The sequence below is a fragment of the Cryptomeria japonica genome, chromosome 5 (assembly GCF_030272615.1).
Source record: "Cryptomeria japonica chromosome 5, Sugi_1.0, whole genome shotgun sequence".
NCBI classification, from domain to species: domain Eukaryota; kingdom Viridiplantae; phylum Streptophyta; class Pinopsida; order Cupressales; family Cupressaceae; genus Cryptomeria; species Cryptomeria japonica.
In genome coordinates this window covers 333,651,962-333,660,057 of record NC_081409.1, presented here as the reverse complement: position 1 = coordinate 333,660,057, position 8,096 = coordinate 333,651,962, and positions in this window count along the sequence as shown.

The following is an 8,096-nucleotide window of genomic DNA, read 5'->3' as shown; positions in this document are numbered from 1 at the left end:
TGTCTCTGATGATAGATTATCTGTTTATGCATAAGGACAAAGTGGAAATGAGGAAGTAGGTTGTGTGGAAAGCTAAGAAGATTGACTGGTTCATGTCTTTCACAGTTGCACTGTGTTTAACTGGTAGTAGTCTGGTTTAGACCGGTGTTAGGGATTGCTAGTAGTTTACAGTCTGCAATCAAACCGGTTCAAGAGAAGTTTTTTAATTGTTGTGCCATACTGATTCACCCCCCCCTCTCAGTACCGGTTTGGTACTCACTTTTCATCATTGAGTTATATATATATATATAACAATTTTGAAGTTGAAATCCACTATTTAAAAATAATTAAATAATATGACCTTACAAAAAGAAACAATGTGTACTTGACTATGACCATGTGCAAGAGGAGAAGGAGGCTGCAGATCTCCTAATGTCTCCAATGTAGTAGGACGTTGTAAATAATTCAAAATTCAAATTGTGTTAATAATTTTGAAGTTGAAATCCACTATTCAAAATCAAATAAATGATATGACCTTATAGAAAAGATAATGTGTACCTCATTAGACTCAAAGGCTCTCCCAATCCTATTGATCTTAGATGAATGAAAGGACACATTGTAAATATCTAGATCCAGCGATGCATCCTCTAAACCATGAACAAGCATACTGGTATAGTGACCATGAGCTTGAGCAGGAGGTGTAAAAGTCACAGGCTGCAGCGATGTAGGTCGTGGTTGCTCAGGTGTCGGATCAAATGGTGTAGGCCAAGGAGGAGGTGTGGGATCAACATCAGTATGTGGTGGAGGGGTTGTAGGGTGCACTAGAACTCCCTCCTCTCTCCCCATATCACCCTGAGACGCTCTACCACCATCATCTTTGTGTACAAGTCATCTCACCTATGTCAGTACATCCTCGAGTGGGATCCCAAGAAGCAAAGAAAGAGTTGTATATGAATCCAATAAGTCATTGGACAATAATGCACTCATCCATTGTAAAGGATCAACCTTTGTCAACCGTGTAGCATCAAGTGGAGATGGTATGTCCACACGGGCATAAGGATCAGTACCATTGTTGGATGTCACATCTGTAGCCCGTGGAATGGTAGTATACGACCGTGAGAGATATCTCCCAACATGATCAGATGTCATATGACAGACCTGAGTGGAAATATCTGCAATGCTCGAGTAGATATCTCACCTAGCATCATTAGTTGCTACATCGGCTGCCTATGATAACTCCAAACATTTTGGTAGAACCAAAAGGTTTGGACCAACTAATGCTTATTTATTAACGAGAACTGGCACATTAGGTCATCTATATTTATCACTAAGCCTCCATCACCCTGTCCACCATTCACTAGTATACTAGTATAATCAACATCTAGGCCCATATGAAACTCTGCAAATAATTGTTTGCAGAAATAAAGTGGCAATTCATCCTTCTGTGGCCACATATGATGACCTTCCAACCATCTAGGATATATGAATGGTTCAACAATCAGATCAATGCATCTGGTAACTAAATAGCTCCTAATCTTCTTTTGTCTCAGACCCTAATAATTGGGGAACATGGTATGGACCTATGTGAAAGATACATCCCTGTTCACGATGTCCCATTTCACCATGCCAGTCACACTGTGAGAAAGAGATATAAAGAAAAAATCAACAGACATATCATCATAAGAATTATATGTCTGAATAGTGTCAAACATACAAACCAACTGATCCCTAATAGTCTGTGCCCTTTCCTTATTTGGTTAGGCAGTGACGACAAGTAATGTGGAATCAAGATGATCTAGTGCACGTTGTAGGGCAAGAATAGTCTTGTCAAAAAGTTGTGCCCTATGCTAACTATTAGTGGAGGGCATTTGACCAGACTGTGTAGATGTTTGGTCAGTGCCCTTGGGATGAACACTAGCATCTGATGTATGATCATCCATGTGGAAAATATTTGTATGTGTAATAAAAAAAATATTAAATTAAAATTAATTATTCAAAACTATTTTTAAATAATTCAAACTAATTCTGAAAACTATTTTAAACTAATTCAAACATATTTAAAAATGATGTAATTTTAATTTAAAGTACAATTCGAAGTAATTGAAATATTTGATTCAAATTAACTTAAGGAAATATTAAAATTAAATACATGTACATACACATACACATACACATACACATACACATACACATGCACTGATACACACACACACCTACATATTGTACATGTACATACATACATACATACATACACACATGAACATATAAATACATATACATACACACACACACATACACCCACATACACACACACACATACACATGCATGCATACATACATATTGTACACACATATGTGCATGCATACAAGCATACATGTACACATACATGCACGTGTATGTGCACGTATGTATATTGCATGCACGTGTATGTGTGAGTGTATGCATGCGTGTATGTGTGCATGTATGTAGGCATGTGTGTGTGTGTATGTATGCATGTGTGTATACACATGTATGAATATGTATGTGTGTGTATGTGTGTACATGTATGTCTATATATATGGACGTTGGTGTATGTATGTATATATATGTGGACCATATGTGTATGTATGTATGTTTATGTGTCTATGTGTATATATGTATGCATGTGTGTGTATGTGTATGTATGTGTTTGTGTATACACACATAAACACACATACGTGCATGCATGTCTACACACACATAGACACACATACACACATACACCCATACACACATACACCCACATACACACATACACCCATACACATGCATGCATACATACATACATGTACACATACACACACACGTGCATATACACACATACATACATATACACGTACATATATACATACACATGGACATACACACATACATATATACACATACACATGCACAAACATGTACATCTATGTATGTATGTGTATGCACGTGTGTATGTATATTTGTATGTATGTGCACGTGAGTCTGGGTGTAGGTGTGGGTGTAGGTGTAGGTGTATGTATCTATGTCTTTCTATGAGTACGAGGATTTATTTTTTTATGTGTAGTGTATTGATTATAATTTTTTATGGTTTATATGTAAGGGTAATGAGAAAATGATTTTTTTTTTTTTAATTTAATAGATATATATGCATTTTTTTAAAAAACATTTTTCTAATGTTTTCATTCTAAATTTTTTCAAAAAATCAATAAACTACAAAATAAAAAAATTATAACAATAAATATATTACTTTTAAAAATTATAAATACAAAACAAAAAAATGAACCTACTTGGAAAACTGGGGGCTAGCACAAAGGCGCCAAACAGGCACCATGTGGCCCCCGGGTAGTCCAGTTGGACTACCCCTTGTTGGCCCAAAGTGTGATGCAGGTGCATGCTTTGTCCCCTTAATATGTTTGTGTAAAATAACTATGTTCTTACCCATGGTTAAGAAGTATCTTGGACCTTAACCTCCATAAAATTAGATCATCGTGAGGTGAAGAGATCCCAGTGGGCTTGGCCTTCTAAAATGTTATTTAAGATTATGATCTACCCTTATCTTATAAATAATATCAAACCCTTCATCTTTCCTAAGGTCGATATCAATGTGTCCTTTAAACTTAGTAAAACGATACTAAATGAAAAATTGAATATAGTGTTGATTATCAATAACTCGACAACTATTGTTCTTTATACCTTATCTAATTGAACCTAATAATGGGATATGGTAATTATTGATATGCGCTATTAGTAATTAAAATCATTAGAATAGAGAGTTATTATTATCATGAGTATATCTTTATATGAAGACTTAACATAGTGCCTTCACCTATCCTATGTAGTGCTGGTAATAATTACACTTAAAGGAAGTTTATCATTCTAGTTGTATGCTTCTATATAGTTTGATAACACACTACAATATACATGACATTCTTATCTCGAAGATAATAGTTTCAAATACTATGACAAAGGGTTACTCAATCAAGAAAATGAACTAGAATGTTAAGAACATTATTAAAACTAATATTAGGGAGTGAATATCTTATATGAAAATATACAAAGCATATTGTTCCAATTACCTCGAGTGTGACACAAACATTGATCACTTTTGAAACAAGTTGTAAACATTAGACTTGTCTTAGGAATCGAGAAGAAATTTATGTGGCTTAAATAGGATGATGTCCTATATGATTATGATGCTTAATATCATAGATCCACATTGAAGTGGGATGCCACTAGAAGCTTTATCGAGGTTTTTGTAATATCTTTGCATCATATTTATATGATTACTATATGATGATTATTGATCTCTTAAGTACAATTAACTTGATGGAGAATTATCATGGGAACCGAGGGATGGAAATATGGTTGCGTTGGATGATTATATGTTTGAATAGGAATCACGACTTAGGCAAATATGTGTCTATGTCGTAAGTCCTATGAGGGTTCAATACTTGTCATATTAGAAATATTAGATATAGTGTCATATTGAGACTATAAGCCCTTGGGTAGAAGAACCTCTCTGCTAAACCAATTAGGTGAATTTTATTTGGTAGTTTTCCCTTGTGAGATCATTACAAAGTATGTTTATTTCCAAATTGAGTAAAAGGTTATCCCTTAGGTTGCTAAAGAAATCCCATGTCATTCAAGTTTGTTTATGAATAATGGAGGAATCTAGATCAAAACCTTGATATCTTAAAAGGGGAAGTGTTATAGTACGAATTACTAAATTATGAACTTAGTTATGATTTTTTATCTATTGCTAAATGTTATTAATGGAAAGGGATGCTGGATATATGGCTAATATGTTGTCATTGATTTCAACATATGCGGAGATTATTGGAAAGTTTTGTTAACATATTATTTTGTGTATTCCAGTATTGCAGTTTGATTGGATGAGTTGGTTTAGCCTGTATGTTGTAGATGATCTAATGTGGTTTAAAGGGTTTCTAGTATGTTGTTTGTAGATGGTTCATTCCCATTTGTAAAGGTTCACATGATGATTTGATTGAGTTATGAGATCTGATATTGAGGATGTTATGCAGTTGTTTATGTTATTCGATATTCTAGTTTGTGCTTTGTATTGCTCTAGAATTGCTATATCTTTAGTTGCGGGTGTGGGGGATGTGTTTTGGATGTTGATGTGTGTCCTCAGTTTGATTGGTTCATGGTTTGGAAATCCACAAGAAAATCTTTCAGGTTGACAGTCAATTATGTTGATGTTCTTGAGCTCCAATAGAGAGATGATGATAATTCAAATAATCTGAGTTGTTGCGATTGTTGTGGTGCAATTCACGTTGCTTGTGAATATCTCTAGATCATGTTCTATGCATATTGGTGGTCAGCATTGATTATTGTGCACGTTATTGAAGATTTTCTTTGTTCGGTGATATTTTTCATGTTATGTGACATTCTTGGTGGTTGTAGCATGTTGCAGATGATCGAGGCGTAATTGTTTGAGGTGTTGCATGTTTTCTATATTGATTTGGGTCCAGACTATGTCTTAGCTGACATTGTTTTGGTCCACATGTATTTTTGTAGTGTGTGAGGATATTATTTTATAATTTGTATTGAGGGTTTAGCCGACCTTGAAATAGAGGTTGAGGGTTTGTATAAATAAATGTAATAATCATGCAAAATGTATGTCTATGAGTGTTTGCATGTGTATGATCAAGTTGGATGTGCAAACAAGTGATTTAATCTTTCAAAAGTGTGAAGGAGAGAGTAGTGTTGCAGAGAAAACTATGTGCTTAGCCGAAACTGTACTCAGGCATATAGAGATGCTATTTTCATAGTTCATGTGATCCATATTGTTGTCCAAATGTTTTTGTAAGTCAATGAGACTTCCTGTAAGGTAGCGAGTCTTCCCTAAAGGTTGTAACCTTTCTGGGTTTCTTACTTTGGGCAGTGAGCTCTAGGCAGTGTGCCTGAATGCATGTGCATTCCCTTTGTAATATTTCATTCTCTCCTAACAAGGTATTATCTCATTGTGGGTAGGTTCCCACTGTGGTTTTTCCCTTAACTAGGTTTTCCACATCAAAAATCTTGGTGTTATGTGTGTTTTTGATGTGGTGTTGTCTCATGCTTTAATTATTTACTATCAGATCTGTTTTATCGTTTAAGTTGCAGTAAGTTTTTTTGCAAACTGATTCACCCCCCTCCCATCTCAATTTGTTGCATTATTGCCAACAATTGGTATCAAAGATTGATCCTCCAGAAGAAGCTTGATTGCTTGAGGAGATTCGAGATGGCAACCTTTTCTTTCAAGAAGGATAGTCTGATATTTTGATGGAACAAACTACACTCTCTAGAAGAACCAGATGCAATGTCATTTGAGATGCTTTGGAGACGAGTACTAGAAGATTACTAAGAATGTATATAATCTCCATAGCCCCTACTATTCTAAGGGGTGGGTGGTCGAATAGTAGGGGTGGATTAAACCAAATTCTCTACTCTATAGTTGTTGCAGCCAGGCATGTTACGTATAGAATCTAGTTCGTTCTGCTGTCATCAAACCCCGACCTTCCCATTCTTTGGAAAGCTGCGGGAGGTACGATAACTATAGATATTGTTGGCCAGATTATATACGTTACATGCCTACCTGCTTCTCGATTGATTTTATCCTCAATGGATAACCAGCCCCACCCCTATGAAGATTGCTAAGTTACAAATCTTGAAGGGTAAAAATATGAGAACCTAAAGATGGGTGAAGATAATAACATTACTTCTTTTATGTAGAAAGTGAATGATCTTGTGTGTGGAATCAGATGTGTCGGTGGAGTTTAAGAAGAATCTGAGATTGTTGCTAAAGTGTTGAGATCCTTGCCTCCTGCTTACAAACATAAAGTTGTTGTTATTGATGAGATCCGGACTGTGACAAGAGACATGCTAATTGGAAAACTTATTACTTTTGAGTTGAGTGAGTTTGGAGACTCTATTCCTAAGACTGAATCTACATTCAAATCTACTGTTTTCGAGAAGCAGAGATATGACCTGGGAGAAATTTCTACAAGAGTATCTAGGTATAGAAAGAGATGGAAGATGAAGAAAGAGAGCTTGAGGAGCTTGAAGCACTTATTGCCAGAAGATTGCCTAAAGGTGTCGGTAAGTATGAAGGGAATTTACCTCTTAAATGTTTTTCATGTAATAAGATATGACATTTTGCATCAAGGTGTCCAGAAAGAGATAGAAATATTAAGAAGCCATTTAAGCCATATAATCCTAAGTATCAGAAGAAGTGTTATTATGTTGTTGATGAAGGTGTGACAAATGATGAGTCGGATAAGGGAAATTTAGGAGATGAATTTGTGTTCATTGCTATCAAGGAAGATGATCCTGTAACTACATATTTTACAAGCTGCATTAATGAGAAAAAAGATTTAGTTGCTAAAGTTGAGGAGAAAGATGAATGGGTAATTGATAGTGGCTGCTCTCATCATATGACATGTGATAAAAGTAAATTTGTAAACTTGGAAAGGTATGATTGTGGTATAGTAAGATTTGGTGACAACAAAGCTTGTATAATCCATGGTAGAGGTTCTATTTCTCTTTATGGTAAGCTTAATAATGATGAGGTGTTTTATGTTGAAGGTTTAAAGCATAATATTTTGAGTGTTGGTTAGATGGTTGATAAGGGATATAACTTGCAATTCAAGAATAGAAAATGTGAGATCTTGAGTAGCTCCGGAACTAAGATTGCATCAGGTACAAATACTAAAGGTAATATATTTCACTTGAATGCTAGTGGTAAAAGTTGTCTGATTGCTCATATTGATGAAAGTTGGTTATGGAATAAAAGGATGTGTCATGTAAATTTTGATTGCATTGTTAAGATAAGTTCTACTCAAGTAGTGAGAGATCTACTGAAGTTAATAAAGCCTTCTAATCCAGTATGTAAGGAATGTTAGTTAGGGAAGCAGACAAGAGTTATTTATAAGACAAAACAATATAATTCAAATGGATTGTTGGATCTTGTGCATACTGATCTATGTGGTTTTTTATAGAGTAAGAAGCTTGCAGGGTGACAAGTATTTCATGTTGCTAATTGATTATTATTCAAGGATGATGTGGGTTGCCTTCTTAAGGGAGAAGTCTAAAGCGTTGGAGAAGTTCAAAATTT